General features: G+C 42.7%; 1 long non-coding RNA gene across 1 annotated transcript in view; it reads left to right on the top strand.

Moving 5' to 3' along the window:
- Window positions 1-5341: 5341 nt before the first annotated feature.
- The window catches only part of LOC131424341 (uncharacterized), a 36972-nt gene continuing 22169 nt past the window's right edge, over window positions 5342-20144 (top strand). The window contains exons 1-5 of the long non-coding RNA XR_009227139.1: window positions 5342-5428; window positions 6215-6336; window positions 6676-6854; window positions 13220-13339; window positions 16734-16842. This is a non-coding gene — a long non-coding RNA (uncharacterized LOC131424341). The remainder of the gene's footprint in view (window positions 5429-6214; window positions 6337-6675; window positions 6855-13219; window positions 13340-16733; window positions 16843-20144) is intronic.

Genomic DNA, 20144 nt, shown 5'->3' with positions numbered 1-20144 from the left:
CACAACATCTTTACTTGTATGTGGTGCTGAGGATCGAATCCAGCGTTGCATGCATGCCAGGCAAGCGCGCTACCACTTGAGCCACATCCCCAGCCCTGACAGTTTCTTTTTTTAATGGGGGATGAAACACCATAGCTATTATGATGTTTTACTCAGATCCACATTTTTACTCCTGGAACCCTTTCTGAGCCTGTTTCTCATTTTCATGACTTAAACAGATGGAAAGAACACATACACATTTTGCTTTGAATACCTTCTTTCAGTTCTTTGGTGTAAAAACCTAGGAACAGACCTGAGTACTATGATAATTCTAATAATTCTAATTTTAACTTTTTGATGAAACTGCAGTTATTCCACACACAGGTCATACATTTGTCTTCATTCTTACCAATGCTTGCTATTTTAAATTATTTTAAAAAAATTTTTAATATTTATTTTTCAGTTTTTGGTGGACACAACATCTTTATTTTATTTTATGTGGTGCTGAGGATCGAACCCAGTGCCCCACACATGCCAGGCAAGTGCGTTACCACTTGAACCACATCCTCAGCCCCTATTTTAAATTATTTTGATAATGGTTATATTAACAGGATTGAGGAGATTTCACTGTGACTTTAACTTACAGGTCCATAATTAATGAGAAGTTAAGCATCTTCTCATGTTTGCTAGTGCAGTGTGTATTCAAGTTCTTTTTCAAGTTGAAAAGTATATATATATTTATTTCTTTATGTGTGTTGGTGAGTCATAATAAGAAATACAGGCAAGGCACAGTGTTGGATGCCTGTTAATCTAGTGCCTTGAGGAGGGTGAGACAGGGGGAATACAAATTCAAAGCCATCCTGAACAACTTATTGATACCCAAAAGGAACTTAGGAAGACCTTATCTAAAAATAAAATAGTTGAATAAATAAATAAATAAGGGTATGGGGATGGAGCTCAGTGGTTAAGTGTCCCTGGGTTCAATCTCTGGTACCAAAAAAAAAAAAATTGGTCTTTGGCCCAGTTTCCTGGCACTAACCTTCTGATCCTTCAATCTATGAAGCAGTGTGTCTGTTTGCAGCCAGGGAGGTGAACCATGGTCTATGATTCCTGGGTGGCCCTGGATGGCTGGGTGCAGTGGAACCAACTCTATGATTAGCTCATTGGAACTTGAGCCCTCCCACAAGTTTGGGGAGGATTGAGGGTCTTAAGTTTCAGGTGATCACCATGAGCAATTATTTAATGAATCATTAAATGAAAAGCAAAAGGACAGGGGTTAAAGACCCTCCATGTTGCTGAAGGTGCTGGGAGGTGGTACCTGGAGAGGGCATGAAGCAACATGCCCTTTATGACTGCTTTTCCCTGATTTTTATCACCTGCCTGTTCAAGTTTATTATTTAAGATATGTTTGAAAGATAGGCTTTGTGGTGAATTGGCAGTACTAAGTACACTGCTTTCTGACTCCTGTGAGCCACATCAGAAAAAAGAAGGGGCCTTGAAAGCTCATGTTTGTGTCCATGAACCTGGGAGGTATTTACATCTTCTTGAATCATCTTCAATTTCTTTATTCTATGTTCTATAGATTTCATTTTAGAGATCTTTCACCTCCTTGGTTAGATTTATTCCCAGGTATTTTATTTTCTTTGAGGCTATTGAGAATGGAATAGTTTTCTTGATTACTTTCTCTGCAGATTAATTATTGATGTATAGGAAAGCTACTGATTTTTTATATTGATTCTGTAACTTGCTACTTTGACAAATTTGCTTATTATTCCTGATAGTGTTTTGGTGGAGTTTTGTTTTTTATCTTGTAAGTATAGGACCAAATCATCTGCCAACAGTGACAATTTGACTTCTTTATTTCCTATTTTTAATTCCTTTATTTCCTTCTCTTGCCTAATTGTTCTGCCTAGAATTATATTAGTCAGGAGTGGTGAGAGTGGACATCTTTGTCTTGTTATTGATTTTAAAGGAAATGCTTTCACTTTTCTCCCATTTACTGTGATGTTGGCTTTAGGTTTTTTCATATATACCCTTTATTGTATTGAGGTAGGTTCCTTCTATCCCTAGTTTCTTCATTGCTTTTATTTTGTCAAATTTTGTGCCGAATTTTGTCAAAGGCTTTCTCTGTACCTATCAAGATGACTAAATGATTTTTGCCCTTAATTCTACTTATGTGATGAATTACATTTATTGATCTGTGTATATTAAACCATCCTTGCATCTCTGGTATAAAACTAAGTTGGTCATGATGTACAATCTTCTTAGTATGTTGTTGAACATGATTTGCTGATATTTTATTAGGTATATTTTTTAAAAGTCTAAGTTCATCAATGACATTGGTCTGCAGTGTTCTTTACTTGATTATCCTTATCCGGTTTTGATATGAGAGTGATACTAGCTTCATAGAATTAATTTGGAAGTGCTCCATTCCTTTATATCTCATGGAATAATTTGAGGAGTATTGGCTTTAGTTCTTCTTTAAAGGTCTGGTAGAATTCAGCTGAGAATCCATCTGGTCCCAGGTTTTTATTTTTTGGAAGGCGTTTTTTATGGTTTTATATATCATTCCTAGTTATTGGTCTGTTTAAGTTTTCTATGTCCTCTTGATTCAGTTTTAGCAGGTTGTATATATCTATTTCTTCTAGGTTTTCCAATGTATTGGAGTATAAGTTTTCAATATAGTCCCTAATGTTCTGCTGAATTTCTATAATGTTTGATTTCTCCATTTTCATCTCTAATTTTATTAGTGTAAGTTTTCTCTCTCTTCATTTTGGTTAGTTTGGCTAAATGCTTATCAATCTTGTTTATCTCAGAGTTAGCCACTTTATTGCACAAAGTATGTCCACTCAAAGCCCATTTCACTGAAATCCCATTTCTGTGCAAGGACAAACTTGCATTTACTTCCCCTTGGCCAGCCTTTCACATCCCCTTTTTGCAACTGCCTGCTCTTTCCAGTAGCATCCATTGGGCTTAGTCACTGAACTTCTGCTGGAACCCAGAAGGCCTTGGTGAAAACTCTTGTGTCCAAGATGAGGACAACCTGGTGTCTGTAGGACAGGAAACCTCCTGTCAGTAAAGGGGCAGGGCTTAGTGCCCCATGGGGGAAGGGCCACAGGTCAGAGAAGTGCCCAGAGCCCAGCCAAGTGTAGGATCCTTTCTGCAGTCTTTCTTTCTTCCTTTCTCCTATGAATTGCTTTCATGTATGCTATGTAGAAGTAGCTCCCATCCCACCTGTTAATTGGTATAATTCAGACTCAAAATCAGAGAGGCAGGGCCTGGGTGTTTACTCAACAGCTCTCAAAACTCCTTACATTTTGGTTCAGACTCAGTCACTATTCCTAGACATAACTTTGTCCCAGCCTCAACATCATGTGTAAACTCCACGTCATGCCTATCAGCTTCCAGCCCCACCATATTGCAGGGTCCAGTCTTAGATGAAGGAAAAACCAAAGCCACCTGCATCAGACACTGAGAAATCTCAGATCCAAAGCTTGAAAGAAAGGTTTAAGTCTTGAAAGGGGGAATAGCAAATGAGGGCATTTATTTTTTATTTTTATTTTTTATTTTCTTTTTATGTGGTGCTGAGGATTGAAACTAGGGCCTCACATGTATGAGGCAAGCGCTCAGTCACTGAGCCACATCCCAGCCCCGCAAATGAGGGCATTTACTGCATGGTTCTCCAAACAATGTGGGGTATATTGAAGAATGGGCGAGTACCTATGTGGAATTACGTTATGGCTGCAGTGACTTGAAGCGTGAGTACAAGCTGAATACAGAGCTATGGAGAGGGGAGCAGGATCCATGCACAGAGGGTGGCAGTGCTACAGAGCCCCACAGTGCTTTCCAACCCTGAAAGCACCAGCTCCTTGCTGCCCATCTGGCAGGAACCAGGACAGCACTGCCACCGCCTGGCGCAGGTGGGAAACTACAGTTCAGAGGTGTTAAGTCACATAGCCAAACCACGCAGGCTTGGGCCAGGGTGCAGCGGAATTAGAACTCAGAAATCACGACCTGGAACGCAGCCCTTTCTCCCACTCCAGCACCCTGGATTGACTTTATGGAGCCTGGAGGGCACTCGTTCTTCTCAGGTGTGGCTTCAGGGGTTCCGGGTCTCCACGCTCTGCTGCCAAAAAGGTCCCCTGTTTGTGCCGCCCATAGGAGGTACTTGGCGGACAGAAGCCAGGTTGTAGTTTCTGAAAGGTGCTTGGTTTATCCTGCAGTGGAAACTGTGGGTCTGGCATCCGCGCACCTCGGCTCTGCCCTTTTTCCCTCCAGGTTCCCCAGCCCGAGGAGACTCCACTCCACTGTTCTGCTCCACTCCCACAGAGCTGCTACCAGTCCCCGGGAGACAGGGACACTCTGCTCGCCGGAGGAGACCTGCAGAATTTCAATGAGTTGGAGCTACAGTTGCTAACCTCAGGGACACTATGGCTCAATGAAAATGGAGGGAAAAGTTAATTGGAACAACAGATAACAACTCTGCAGCCTCTGGACACAGAGAAAGTTGCGCAGATGGCAGAGTATGCAAACCCCAACAACTGCTAAACCATCCTTTTAGATCTATTTTAGCAAAAAATATGCAAATGTATGTTGAATAACCAGAACAGTGAATTTCAGAGGTTGTGCATCAGGACTAGGTAGTGGAATAGCTCTCTTTGCAACATTAAACAAGCTAATCAATCAACAGAATCCAAGCTCAGGATGCATTTGCAACCTGTGGAAAGAGATGAAATTAAAAATTGGGATGGAGGTATGAAGCTGTAGCATAATGTCCTCTAAGCTAATCAGAGGTGAGACACAGGGGCCCTAATGACAGCCACCTTCAGGTTCTCCCCTAGATATGGTTGTGTGGGGATCCTGGAGTTGCCTCCATATTTGTCTGTTGTTCCCCAGGAAGCTCCTGTGAATAAAGATGTAGGCCTGGGTTGTTGTGCTTGCATTTTTCTAAGTTTACCACCCACATCCAGAACTTTTTAATCTCTTTCCATAGGCAGCAACTGCATATTGAGCCTGAGTTTATGAGCTGCATGTACAGGTGTTTTTATTCAGAATTCACTTTTTCCCTCTGTGAGGTGTGCAAAGGTAAAGGCAGTCCAGAGTAGAGACCTGGGGGAGCTCAGAGACACCAGGGCCTCCATGGCATAGATTCATAGCAGTTATGCTATTTTATTACCCATTGAAGCACATCCTGATTGCTTAAGGTATTAGTGCATTGTGAATAGAATACTACATGTAATGGCGTGCTGTTATCTCGATATACATTTTTGAGGCAGTTGTCTATATTTTTAGGACCATGTGGTGAAACCATGTCTAACTTTGGGGAAAATGGTCAGTTTTTTGATAGTGTTGAACTGTTTTGTGCTCTTCCAGCAATGCACAAGAGTGCCTGTGGCTGTTCATCATCCTCATGGTTGATACTACACTTACTAAAGATCTTAGCAGCTCGGTAGGTGTGCAGTGCATGACAGGTGATACTAAGAATCATTTCTATGCTTCTTTACCATGTCGTTTCTTTCTTGCGAGTTGTCTGTTCATATCTTTTCCCATTATGTTGTCTTATTGTTGAGTCTTACTATATTTCTTACACAAGTTTGTTTTAGACATATACTTTCCAAAGATTCCCCCAGTCTTTGATTTGTCTTTTTATTTCCTTAATATGATTTTTTACAGAGGAATTTAATACAGTCCACATTATCAGGTTTTTCTTTCATGGATTTCTTATTGTTATTGTTTATTTGTTTGATAGCAGGGATTGAACCCAGGGTGCTTAACCACTGAGCCACATCCATAGCTTTCGTGGATTTTGGGGGTGGGTTGTATTTAGAACCTCATCATGAAATATGTGGTCATGCACATCTTCTAGAGTTTTACAGTTTCCCATTTTAAATGCAAATCTAGAGAGTATTTTGATAGGTTCTGGCATCCATATGTGTGGCTTCTTGAAGTGTGTGTCCTTTTGAAGTCAGTGATGTCTAGTCTAGGTTTAAAAAGAGTGTGTTGGGAATTTCTGGAATGCACTGAATCTTCAGATCAGGTTTAAGGTAGTTTCATCTTAATTATATTGAGACCTGAACAAAGACTATCTCTGTATTTATTTATATTTCATTTGATTTCTTTATAAACATTTCAAGAATTTCTGAAGTATGATTGTACTTTAATACTTACATGTAAATACTTCAAATTTGGGGTCTCTATTTTAAATATTAATGCTTTAAAATTTTTCTTATTTCAGTTTATATATTTCGCTATTTCCCCTACATGATGGCTGAAATATAGGAAATCAATGAAATTTTGTCTATGGGCCATGTACTTTGCTGCTTGCTATCTCCATCCATTCTGATCAAGACATAGGAGGTAGGCTCTATTTCTTTTCAATTTCCAAAATCATGACCTGGAATAGTCAGAACTATGAATTTAAGAGCTTCATTGTGCCTAGCACAAGGGGGTGCAGCTCTGAACAGTGAACACCCAGCATCCTGCACTGCCCACAGTGGCCAGCACGGGGCACTCAGAACAACTTTCTCTGATCAACTGCTTTTGTGGGCTGTGTTCTGTGCCCTAATCAAACTTCCTTCTCCTGGGGACCCACCTGAGAGATGCCACATCTAGGGACTCCTAGAGGCTCTATCTAAGGTGTAGACCAGAGTTTTTTTTCTTTTCTTTTCTTTTTTTTTCTTTTTTAATCCTGGGGAGACACTGGAAAGATACCATGGACTAGGGATGCCTGGTGGATATGTCTGTGGTGAGGACCAGAGCTTCCTTCTCCTTGGCACCTACCCATGGAGGCTCTACTGTGGATTCAGGATGCCTGAGGTCCATGTGAGGAAAACATGAGGAAGAAACTTCCTGTGCACTGCCTGATGGGCTGAGAAGTAAGTTCTGCCATGTTCTTTACTTTCTCAGGTAATATTTTAGGGAAACTTATTTTACAACAGTATTTCTTACTGAGGCTTTGGCTGCTCATTATCATGGTATGTCAATGTATTTTGTATGACTTGAGTGTCTGAGGACACAAATGCCCCCTCAAGATGGTGCAGGGAGGGCCCAGTGCCTGGAATCTCACTGGGACCTGAGGTTAAGGGCTCATGAAAATGCAGCAAGAAGCTCTCAGGAGCCTCTAGGGTGAGAGATGCAAAGATTATGATGGATTGCACACTACCCAGAATCCTGGGTAACTGTAGAATCCTCATTGCAGTTACCAGAGCCTTCTGCAGGGAGGGCAGCACGGGTCAAATGACAGACTGTGCTACCCATAATTCTTGGGGACCTGCAGCTTGCAGAGACCTCTGCAGAGAGGGCTGTACTGACAAAAAATCAAACTATGCTGCCAATTACTTTTGGGTGCCTGCTCTACCCAGGTGCCGCAGTCTGGCTGGGCACAAATGCCGCAGTCTGGCTGGGCACACAATCACGAGCCACCACACAGCTTGTAGATTTAAACAGCAACTCTTTATTCCCGAACTCACACCAGCCGTCTACAATCACGTTCTGGGGAAATCCACGTTCTCTTCCCAAATCCACCTCCACTGGGCTTCTATCTCCAAAATATACTGTCTGAATCCCGTGAGAACTCAAGGGGAACTCAGGCAGCAGGATACGCCCTATTCCCAGCAGGAATAATCTTAAACCTTAAACCTGGAACCTAAACTGGGAACGCCCTAAACACGATTATCTTAAAACCGGGAACACCCTAATCTGCCTTGGTCCTTGAGCAAGGTCACCTACATTCAATGTCACTGCAACATGTCAGCAACATGGGGTACGCTGGCAAGGAAATTGTCATACCTACTTGGCTAATGGCTCCCAGCACCCAGGAGCCTCTGGGGGTGAGAATTGTAAGGGCAGAATACCAGACTTCAATGCTCAGAATATCTGGGGATGCCTACATACCCTGTAACCCTGTAGGTCCCAGAGGATTTGGTGGTGATGGTTTTGTTGGTAGAGCTCATATCCTAGAATCTCCAGGGTCCCAGGGAAAGCATGGGGTCTTCAGCACCTGTGATCCTCAGCAGGACTGTTCAGGCCAAACACTAGACTGCATTATTAGAACCCTTAGGGACTGCAGCTTCCAGAATCCTCTGTGGTGAGGGGCAAACCACTGAACTGCATTACCCACAATCCTAAGGGGGAACTTTAGTTTCAGAATTTCTGCAGTGAGTAGGAAAAACACAGGACTAAATTACCCACAAATCTCGGTGCCAGTAGCTCTCAGGATCCTCTGTTGTGAGGACTGTTGGACTGAGAACTTAACTACAGTATCCAGAATCCCTGGTGAGGTGTGTTGCCCATTAGTATGCAGCCTGCAACTCCCTGAGGCCTCCCAAGTGAGAGCTGTGCATTATGCAGGTCAGACTACACTACCTACAGTTCCTGGGGACACACTGGTGAATGTGCTGCCTGCAATTCCAGGAGGCTCCCACAGTGAGGTCTTCAGTACCAAGACAAGCATGTGGCCTTCAGTTCTCATGGCCCTTGCAGTAGGGGCATGTAGGCAAAACACTGGACTACCTTATCCAGAGTCCTCAGGGGGAATTGCAGTTCCCAGGATCTGCAATAGTGAGGGCTTCAGGGTAGGGAGCTGAACTATGCTACCTAGAATTCTTGGAGGTGCCCCGTGTCCATGTGGCCTGGAAATCTCAGAGGCTTCCACAGTGAGGGCTATGGAGGTAGAGGGCAATACTATACTACCCAGAATCCCTGGGGGCCTGCAACTCCCAGACACCTTCCTTTTGAGTACCGCCGGGGCAAACTTTGTATTGCACTACACAGACTCCTCAGGGGTGTCTAGGTAGGCTTGTGCTACAAAGATCCCAGAGCCGTGATGGGGGTGAAGTCCACTTAGGTAGGATGGATTGCACTACCCAGAATAATCATGGCCCACAGCTCTCAGTGACCTCTGCGGTCAGAGCTGACTGAGTAGAACTGACTACAATATTCAGAATTCCTGGAGGCTCCGAGCTCTAAGTAGTCACTGTACAGTTGAACATAGCCCCAGGCTATAATACCCATGATCATTGGGGGCTTGCAACTCCCAGAATCCACTGTAGTGATGCTGCATGGGCAGAACACCAGAATACACTGTCTAGAATCCCTAGGGATGCCTGAGTGACTGTGTAGCCTGCAATTTCTAGAGACCTCTGCAGTGGGGGCTGCATTGTAGAAGACTAGATTACACTACCCAGAATCCTGGGTGGGGGTATGAGGTTGAATGTGCTACTTGAAGCCCCCAGAGACCTCTGAAGTGAGGGCTGTGTGGGCACAATGCCAGGCTACACTGTTCAGAATCACTAGGGGTGCCTGAGTAGCCTGCAGCTCACAGAGACCTCTGCAGCTGGCCTGCAATGTGGAATACAAGACTGCACTACCCAGAATCCTGATGGTATGAGGGTGAATGTGCTATTTGCAACCCCTAGGCTTCTGGGGTGAGGTCTGCATGGGTAGAACACCAGAGTCCACTGCCAGGGTTCTCCAGGGTGTCTGGGCCAGCACATGGCACACAGCTTCCATGGTCCTGAAGGGCAAAGACTGTGTGAGCAGAGCACCAGACTACTGTCCAGAAACCCTGAGAACCCTGAATCTGTGTAGTCTGAAGCTCCCAGAGGCATCCATGGTGAGAATTGGACAGGCAGGACAGACTGAGTGATCTAGAATGCTGTCATAGGCTACTGGGAATTTGGTCTGAGCTCAGGTTCTTCTACCCTCCTACAGTGGTCACCCTGGGCTGGAAATTAACAGATTTTCTTAAAACCCCTGATTCTGAATTGGAGCAGTCCCTGGCTAAGTCACTCTGTCTCAAAGACTACACGTCCCAGAAGCCTCTGAGGTGGTCTGTTTCTGGCCTCTGCCCTTGGGCTGAGGGTCTAGACTCCCTGTAGCTGCCTCCCTCTGTGCCTCTGCCTGCCTGTCTCAGGCTGCTGCAGCACTTGGCCTGGTGGAGTGCAGAGAGGGGGTCTCCTGGACTCCATTTCTCCTCTTCTGAGATTTCACTCCTCAGGTGCCACAGCCAGACCTAGTTAGAGCAGTGGGAACATATTTTATTCATTAACTGCTGAGGGTGGAAGAAGGTGCTGACATTCACCAGGGAGCCAGGACAGGCCCCGCCTCTGAGCTGGGAGGAGCTCCTGCACAGCGCATGGCCAAAGGGGTGTGGTCAATAAGGGGCAGGGCCTTGCGGCCATCTTTTATGCTGCCTCCTTGAGAATGAGGAGCTGACTTCCCTCTCGGGACTAACCCGGGAGCGCCCCAGTCCTTGGAGTGTTGGGTCACTCCACAGGGAGAGGCAGAGCCCCCTTCTCAGAGCAGATTGAGAGAGACACCCAGGTTGTGGACTCTCGTGGGTCATGCCTCCAGGGGTTCACGGAGCTCCCTTCTCAGAGCAGCCTCAGCGTGTGGATTCTTGGCTTAGGGACTTTCGTGAGTCATGTCTCTAGGGATGCCCGGGGTTCCCTTCTCCTCAGCAGCCTGAGAGAGACACTTGGTGTGGGGACCCTCGTGGGCCACATCTCTAGGGGTGCCTGGGGCTCCCTTCAACTCAGAGTGGCCTGAGGGAGACGCCTGGTGTGGGCACCCTCTTGGGTCATGTCTCTAGGGATGCCCGGGGTTCTGTTCTCCTCAGAGCAGCCTGAGGTAGATGCCTGGTGTGGGGACCACTGTGGTTCACATTCTAGGGACACTGGGGGGCTCCCTCATCCTTATAGCAGCCTGAGGGAGATGCCAGGCCTGGGGAGCCTCATGGGTCACGTCTCTAATTAGGCTGGGGGTTCCCTTCTCAGAGCGGCCTGGGGCAGAAGCCAGGGTTGCTGTGCATGGCCAAAGGGGGCGGGGCCAACAAGGGGCGGGGCCTCACCGCCATCTTTAAGGCTGCTTCCTTGAGAGTGAGGAGCTGGCTTCCCCCTCAGGACCAACCCAGGATAGCCCCATTCCTGGGAGTGTTAGGTCACTCCACAGGGAGGGGCAGAGCTCCCTTCTCAGAGCAGATTGAGAGAGACACCCAGGTTGGGGACCCTCGTGGGTCATGCCTCCAGGGACTCACGGAACTCCCTTCTCCTCAGAGCAGCGTCAGCGTGGACTCTTGGCGTAGGGACTTTTGTGAGTCATGTCTTAGGGATGCCCGGGGCTTTCTTCTCCTCACATTGGCCTGAGGGAGAAGCCAGATGTGGGGAGCCTTGTGGGTCACAAGTCTATGTAGGTCCTGGGTTTTCTTCTCCTCAGAGCAGCCTGAGGGAGATGCCTGGTGGGTGGACCCTCGTGGTTTATGTCTCCTTGGATGCCTGGGGTTCCCTTCTCCTCAGAGTAGCCTTGGGGAGATGCCTGGCTTGGGGACCCTCATGGGTCATATTTTTAGAGAAGTCTGGGGTTTTCTGCTCAGAGCAGCCTGAGGAGATGCGTAGCATGGGGACCCTCATGGGCCATGTCTCTAGGGACACCTGTGATTCCCTTTTCCACAGAGCAGCCTCAGAGAGATGGCTCAGAAGCTTCTGGCAGCTCTGGCAGCTGGTGAGGGGATGGTGGGAAGCATGAGGAGCAAACCCTGTCCTGGACCTGAGAGCTGAGGGCATCCTTGGCTGTCAGTCCCTCTCTGTCCTTCACAATTTCATCCTGGCTCCCTGTGCAGCAGTGACCCTTCCTTAGGCTATGACCCTCATCATCTTAATATAGTGACCCAGGGTGGTTTCTAGGGAACCTGGCAGGGAGGAAGGAGGAATGTGTAGGGAGGGAGGAATGTACAGCCTAAGGGAAGGGGACCCCAGTCCACTTCCTTGTTTTCTTTAGTGTTTAAATGGTTTGCTTTTTCTTGCAGTGTTAAAATAGTAGAAAAAAATTGAAAAGTACGTATGTTAACAGCCCACTATGTTATTTTAAAAAACTTTTTTAATTTTTATTTTTGGGTACTGGGGATTGAACTCAGTACTTATCTTTTTTTTTTTTTTTGTTGTTGCATGTGACCACTGAGCCATATCTCCAGCCCTATTTTGTATTATAGAGACAGGGTTTTACTGAGGTGCTTCATGCCTTGCTTTTGCTGAGGCTGGTTTTGAAGTCGAGATCCTTCTGCCTCAGCCTTTTGAGCTGCTTAAGTTTAAATATATTACTTCTAACAAAGCCAGAATTTATTAAAAATACATCTCATGTTTTTTGTGGAACCGAACTCATGAACCACATTTTTCTTTTTCTTTAATCTCTGCTTAGTTTTTTTTTTCATTTTTTTTTTTTTTAGTTGCAGAAGGGCACAATATATTTATATTATTTATTTATTTTTATGTGGTGGTGAGGATCAAAACCAGTGCCTCACATATGCTAGGCAAGCGCTCTACCACTGAGCTACCACAGCCACACGTTTTTCTTTTGGTGGACAGTTTAATTAGCAAGAAGCCACCCCTCCAGGACCCTCTTTTTTTTTTTTTTTTTAAAGAGAGAGAGAGAATTTCAATATTTATTTTCCATTTTTCGGCGGTGTTGAGGATCGAACCCGGGCCGCATGCATGCCAGGGGAGTGCACTACTGCTTGAGCCACATCCCCAGCCCCCTCCAGGACCCTCCAGACCCTGCCTCTCCTCTAGACCCCACCTATATTCTATGGCCCTGCTTGTCCTCCTGAACTACCCTTCCCCCTCCTTCCTACCCTGCCTCTCCTCTAGGTCCAACTCATGTTCCAGGGCCTGTCCCTTCCCCAGGTCCTACCCCTCTGTGAAGCCCTGCCCCCTTGTGACTCATTCTCTCCCTCCTTCAGACCCTGTCTTTCCTCCAGATCTTTCCCATCTTCCTGTCCTGCCCCTCCTGCAGACCTCACCCCTCCTCTTTTTAATTTTTTTTTTTTGTTGTTGCACATGGACACAATGCCTTTATTTTGTTTATTTATTTTTATGTGGTGCTTAGGTTTGAACCCAGTGCCTCACACATGCTAGGCAAGTGCTCTACCACTGAGCCATAACCCCAGCCCAACCCTCCTCCTCTTTAAGACCCTGCCTCTTCTCCAGACCCCACTTATCTTCCAGGCCACCCCCTCCTCCTGACCTTCTGTCCCCCTCCTCTAGACTCTGCCCCTGCTAGTCTAGGATGAGCAGCTCCCTGGCTGCTGTGCTAATTGGCAGTATATTTGTCATGGTGCACAAATAACATCTGTTGTATAAACACTGACATTCTGCATTGGATGAATTATCTTGACTATTATCAAAATTTGACATACCATAAAATAAATTTAGAAAAGTCACCTTTCTCTCTCTTTTATTCTCTATAGATCATGAACATTTGAAATAGACTCAGAATTTGTTAAAGGGCAGATGACAGCCAGCCTTGAGCCCTGATGATCCCAGGATCCCATCCAGTGGGAGAACTCTAAGTATCAGTCCAAGATTTTGTATGTTAATTGATTCATTTATTTTTCTTATTTTAGAGTTATTTTGCTATGTAATTCCCCATGGCCTTCAGTTCTGTGTAATAGGTTTTTCCTATTCAATTTTTAATTAATATTCTTTAAATTTTCTACAGAATTTTTAAAATATTTTTTTAGTTGTCAGTGGATCTTTTTATTTTATTTATTTATTTTGTTTATTTATGTGTGGTGCTGAGGATTGAACCCAGGGCCTAACACATGCCAGGCAAATGCTCTGCCTTTGCGCCACAACTCTAGCCCTGTATAGGATTTTTAATTCTGTGAACTTCTATTTTTTATTCATTTTCTATTTGATTACACCAATAAGGAATATTTTAAAAATTTCTTTTAGCTTACTTTGTTTTTGATTGAGAGAATTGTTTTGTTTGAGGGAATTGTCTTGTTTGGAAATGCTCACAATCAAATGATTTTAATTAATTTCCATTTATTAAGACATGTTTGAGACTGGGTGTGCAGCTCAGTGGCAGAGCACTTGCCTGGCATGTGAGAGGCCATGGAGTCCATCCCAGCACCACACACACAGAAGATGTCTTTGACAGGACTCAAGCATAAGGGGTATAGTTTCAAAAGATCATGTATTGGGGCTGGGGTTGTGACTCAGCAGTAGAGCACTCGACTAGCACATGCGAGGCCATGGGTTTGATCCTCAGCACCACATAAAAATAAGTAAATAAAACAAAGGTATTGTATTGAACTACAACTAAAAATAAAGAAAAAAAATTAAAAAAAGATCATGTATTTACACATATACACATATACCAAAGTGCCTCTTCCAAATTCATATGAAATTATTCTAAGAAAATCTCAAATCAGTTTTAAAAGAGAAGAGGGATGATGATATTTTTAATGTTAACTATTGATATTTCATGATATTTAAAACCATTATAGATGAAATCTCCTGAGATGCGAATCATTACAAAATGTAAGAGACAAGTCAGTAGCTGCTTTTTTTGTAATTCAGATACATTTACTAAAAATAAGCTTTTTTAAAAAAAGATATTTTCTTCTTTTCAAATTTAGAAAGCATTTCCATATGTCCTATTAAAGTTCTATATTCATCAGAAAGTTCTCTTATTCCTTGCATACAAAGGGATGGGCCTTCTAATGAGCATGATACTTTATGTTGTCAGGAATTCTTGTGGGAGAACTCTTTTAAGTGTTTTGCCTCTGTTCAAAATATCATTTAAAAATGTATCAACTTACTTTTGATTTCAGAAATTTGTCTTTCTTTTGAAATTATGTATTTATTAGTATTTAGGGTTATTTCATGTAGGAAATGCCATGATTACATTTTATCCTAATGTTGGTGCCCCTATGTGCTTATAAGGTGCCTTTCAGAATGCAGTTGAGTATCTCACTCATATTTGTTGGATTCATTAGAAAAGTACATGCACTTTTGATCATATTTAAATGGTTGCATTTGAATTATTAGAAGCAGAAATCAGACATGTTAGTATTGTGAGCTGAACAAAGTGCAGGTTTACTTTAATCATTTTGAGGAGGTTGACATAATGGCTTCTGCCTTGTTCTGTACCTGCCATAGTTGTCAGATGTCTCACCTAGAGAATTTTTTTTTTTTTTTTGGCACTGGGGATTAAACCCAGGGCCTTGCTTGTGCTATGCAAGCCTTGAACTACATATGTCCCCAGTCTTTGTTACAATTTCATTTTGAGGCAGGGTCTAGCTGAATTGCTAATGTCAGCTTCAAATTTGTCATCCTTCTGCTTTATCCTCCCAAATAGCTGAGATGACAGGCATGAGTCAAAGTGCCTGGCTTGTCCTGGAGGATTTTGATGTCAGTATCATATGTTTCCAACGTGTTAATAATTTCCTAAGCTAGATTATGTTCATTTTTCTTATCAACATTCAATAAAGCCTTTTTGTTGTTTTTTGATGGTATGCTTAATGTGAACATGGTTTATGATGTGACACCACTGTTTATGGTGATCTAGCTATGCAATACACTGTAAGGAGAGTATTTTGATTCTGAGAGTCTCAAGTGTTTTAGGTCCAACATGTTTCCTTAAGAGGAGTGATTATTCATTTTCTATTTGATTACAAAAATAAGACACAAATTCTCTCTCTTTTTTTTTTTTGTGGTTCTGGGGGTTGGTCCTAGGGACTCCTGCATGCTAGAAAATCTTTCTACATCCCCAGCCCCATAGATCCTTTAGTTGTCATTAGCTTCATGATGAGCTAGTGACAATAAAATTACTTAGAAGTTCAACTAGATTTAGACTCATACAAGAGTGTGGGCATCCATAGCTCCTTGTGATTTCTAAAAGGTAGAGTGTTTTCTCACAACACAGCAGCATCTAATATAATTTCTGGACCAAGCTGACACCTCTGCTTCTCTTGGCTCAACACTTCCTGCAGAGTTCTTGGAGGAGATGACTATTTCTTTGACTATTTGTCCCAGTCACAAATATTTGATTATATTGCTGCTAAAAAGGTATGCATAGAAATAAAATAGAGACAAGCATTCTTTGGGATAAATGATTCAGTCACAGTGAGTCAATTTGCATTCGGACTTTTTTTTTTTTTATATATATAAAGTCACTCTTTCAGGAAAGTTAAACCAGGAGTTGAAATAGAATCTCTAAAATGTCATTTTTTTTCCCTCTAGTGATCAAGTTTTAAGAAGGCAAACCTAGAACCTAGTGACAGCTTAAAAATATAAGGAATTTACTTATGTTATTAGTTCAACATGAAATATGTAAAAGAAGCACATATTTTGAATTTTATATTAGTTTGAACTATTTGATTTTTTTGTTATGAATGTTCATAATAAAATACAGAACTAGCTAAGAGTGTCAGTTACCAGTAATTAACTGTATGAATAATTAAACAAGTAATTGTTTGAGAAAATATAACCATGTCCTAAGGTTTTACTTTAGAGTAATTTAATGGTGTTTTTTTTTTTTTTGTTTGTTTGTTTTTGGTGTGGGGGTACTGGGGATTGAATCCAGGGACACTTAATCATTGAGCCACATCCCCAGCCCTTTTTTATATTTTATTTAGAGGCAGGGTCTCACAGAGTTACTTAAGGCCTCACTAAGTTGCTGAGGCTGGCTTTGAACTCGAAATCCTCCTGCCTCAGCCTCCCAAGATGCTGAGATTACAGGCATGTGCCACCATGCCAGGCTTAGTTTTATCTTTATACAGAAATTGAAAAGAAAGTGCAGAGATTTCCCAGGTAGCCTCAACCTGGTTTCTTCCCTTGTTATGACTTAGATGAGCTGTCTCTAAAGTGTTAACATCTTAGACCATTTGTCATGAAGAAAAAAAATAATGGTATGTTAACATTAACTGAAGTACATATCCTTTGGATTCTCGGTTCTGTGTCTTCCTGTTCTAGGATTCCATGACATCCAGTCATCATGTCTCCATAGACTTCTCTTGGGGTGACAGTTTCTATGAACTTCCTTGTTCTGATGACCTTGAGAGCATTGAGGATGACTTGTCAGGTATTTTTTATAATTTTTTTTTGAATTTTCCTTTTTTTCATATTTAAACTGGGGCTGTGGGTCTGGGGGAGGCAGGTCACAGAGGTGAAGAGCTGCTCTGTCATCTCTCATCCTTATTGTCATATTAGTATTGACTGTGCTCACCTGGCTGAGGCAGTACTTTTAAGGTTTCCTTGTGTTTCTCATATGTAGCCTGGGGCTATTGGACTGGGGGAAGCTGGTCATTGAGATGAAAAGCAGCTCTATCATCTCATGCCCTCAAGGTGAAATGGTAGTATTGATTGTGCTCACTTGCTTGAGGAAGGGCCTTTCAGGTTTCTTATTGTGAAGTTACTCTTTTTTTGCATGTCCACATTGTCTGTTCTTCTGGAGGAAGTCATATTGCAGAGCCCATGCTTAGGGATCAGAGAGTTAGCTCTACCTCCTTGATGACTGTGTCTCTCTCAATTATATGGAATTCTTCTGCACAAGAGGTTTCTACTCAACCTCATTTGTTTGTGTATTCAGTCATTTATATATATCCGTCATCTGGATATTTTGCTTAAGCTGTTTTCTGTCCCCCCCCCCCCCGCCTTTTAAATAATACTTTGCTGCTCAGTTCATCCCTACTTTAACCATTGGGAATTCTTTCCATTGTAGATCTTTCCATTATCTCCTGTTGTCCTTTAACATATTTTCTGGTTTTGTCACAAACTTTTTTCTTTCTGATATTTAAATTACCCTGACTGATCTGGCAGGGGCTGGGGTTGTGGCTCAGTGGCAGTGTACTCATCTGGCATGTGTGAGGCACTGGGTTCAATCCTCAGCACCACATACAAATAAACAAATAAAATAAAGGTCTTTAAACAAGTATATAAAAATATTTCATCTTGCATCTTGATCCACACAACTGACAATGCAAAGAAGTTTATGAGTGTATTCTAATCTTTTCATACCCCCTAGTTATATAATACATTCACAGATGGTTCCTAGTGGAACCATCTGTGAATGTATTAAGCAAAATGTGAGTTTATACTGATCTGCAGTCAGTGGATTCTGACCCATTATGACATAGATCCCTCTGCCTTCACCCCTTGTTTATCTTAACTTCTCACCCTATCAGTGGGAAATCTAGCTCCTAGTTTCTGCCATATAGTTAATTCATTGTTCCATTATGGGAGCAATGAATTCATTATTGCTCCAGATTATGGGCTGTGACATAATAAGAAATACACATTCAGCCTCTGCACCCAGTTCCTGGTGCCGCACTCCTAAAATCTTCATATTTGCTGAGTGACAGAGGTGTTCGGAGCATTTTTTGTCCTAATATTGATTCTTTTACCTTGGTTATTTGCACAGAGCTCCTAAATCCTGCAGAATCTCCTGGGGGCCTAGGAAGGGCTTGTGCTTTAATAAGGACTTTTGGTGGGCTATAGGGAAGCTTCAGGATGGAGGATGGTCATGAGAAAAACCAAAGGAAGGGTGGTGCACCGCAACTCCATGTAGATGGAGACTCCTGTGCTGGGAGGCACCTGGGCCTCATCCTGCACAAGTCTTCCTCTGTAATTTTGTCTTTTGTAGAATGTCATAAAACATAAACCATACAGCATGTAGCCTCTTCAGCCTGGCTTATTTCACTTAGTGTACCAGGTAGAATTTATCTATTTCTCTGTGTAGGGTGGTAGTTCATTCCTTTATATTCTGTGTTGGTTATACATTCAGGTATGGGAGGACATTTTTTTTTGAATTTTAATATTCATTTTTTAGTTTTCGGTGGACACAACATCTTTGTTTGTATGTGGTGCTGAGGATCGAACCTGGGCCGCATGTATGCCAAGCGAGCACACTACTGCTTGAGCCACATCCCCAGCCCTGGGAGGACATTCTTATTTATGATCTGATCAGCATCATAGAGCTGCTATTCATAATTACATGCTAGTTTTGTTTTGACATACTTTTTCAAAGAATTTCTCTAAAAGAAGATGATTTATAGGGACACTGCTGGGTTATAGATTGGACTTTTTTGCTTTGGGAAGAACTGGCACATCATCTTCCAAAATGGCCATGCCACATGTTCTCCTAGTAATGCCTGAGACTGCTGGTATCTCACATCCTGCAGCTGTTGGTGCACTGCTGTTTCTTTAGTTCAGTAGTTCTAAAAGATGTGCCATACTACCTCACTATTGTTTTAATTTATGATTCCCTGATGATATGGGATGCTGAGCATCATTTTGTATAACTATGTGCCATCTTTTACAGAGTAGGAAAAAAAGTGTGTGTGTGTGTGTATGTGTGTGCATGTATGAGTGTGTGTGTGTGTGTGTGTGGTGCTGGGGATTGTACCACAGGCCTCACATAAACTAGGCAAGTGCTCTACCACTGAGCTAATCCCATCCTTTAAAAAATTTCCTAGGCTGGGCTCAAGTTTGCAATCTTCCTGCCTCAACCTTTTCAGTAATTGGGGTTGTTGGCATGCAACAGTGCACTTCGTAAAAAATTGAACTTTATTTTTTTTTTAAATATTTATTTTTCAGCTTTGGGCGGACACAACATCTTTGTTTGTATGTGGTGCTGAGGATCAAACCTGGGCCGCACGCATGCCAGGCGAGCGCGCTACCGCTTGAGCCACATCCCCAGCCCCCCCCCAAAAAATTGAACTTTATAAAGTCCATGTTATTGGTATTTTTTTTCAGTCAGTTGGTATTTGTTATTGTGAGTTAAATCTCATCAGAAAGGACTGGCAAAGTAGCTCAGCATTAAAAAGTTTGTACAGCATGTGTGAGGCCCTACATTCAAACCCCCCAGAAACAAATATACACTACCATTACTAAATCTAAGATTACATAGATTTTCTTATTTCTTTCCAGAATTTTTTTTTTAGTTTTATCACATTTTAGTTGTGGACTATTATGAGTTAATTTTTGTAGGAGTTTCTGTTTGTGTCTACATTCATTTCACTTAATAAGGTTTGAATAATTTGTTCAATTACCATTTCTTAAAAAACAAGGATACTGGGTTTCATTTTGTTTGAATTTCCAAAATCATGGCCTTGAGTAATCTAGATACAGTACTGAATTTCATCCATTTCTCAGGAATGTCATGGGGTGCCCATACACCACTGAATTGAAGCATTCTGTGCTGGGTCCTAATGACCACCAGAGGGTATGTGCCACCTTCCTGGATATGGCAGTGTCATAATACTGTTACAGTGGAGTGATAATGCTAACATGTTGTCTGTGTGCAGCCTCTAATGCTAATGTATTATCCATAGTAGCCTTTGATGCTATTGTGACCATATGTGGCCTCTAATACAAATATAGTGT

Source organism: Marmota monax, unplaced genomic scaffold, assembly GCF_021218885.2.
Source record: "Marmota monax isolate L192 unplaced genomic scaffold, Marmota_monax_Labrador192_F-V1.1 WCK01_AAM20220418_F8-fsc00073, whole genome shotgun sequence".
NCBI lineage: Eukaryota > Metazoa > Chordata > Mammalia > Rodentia > Sciuridae > Marmota > Marmota monax.
Note: the sequence above shows the minus strand (reverse complement) of the source record. Positions and strands in the feature narration are given on the sequence as shown.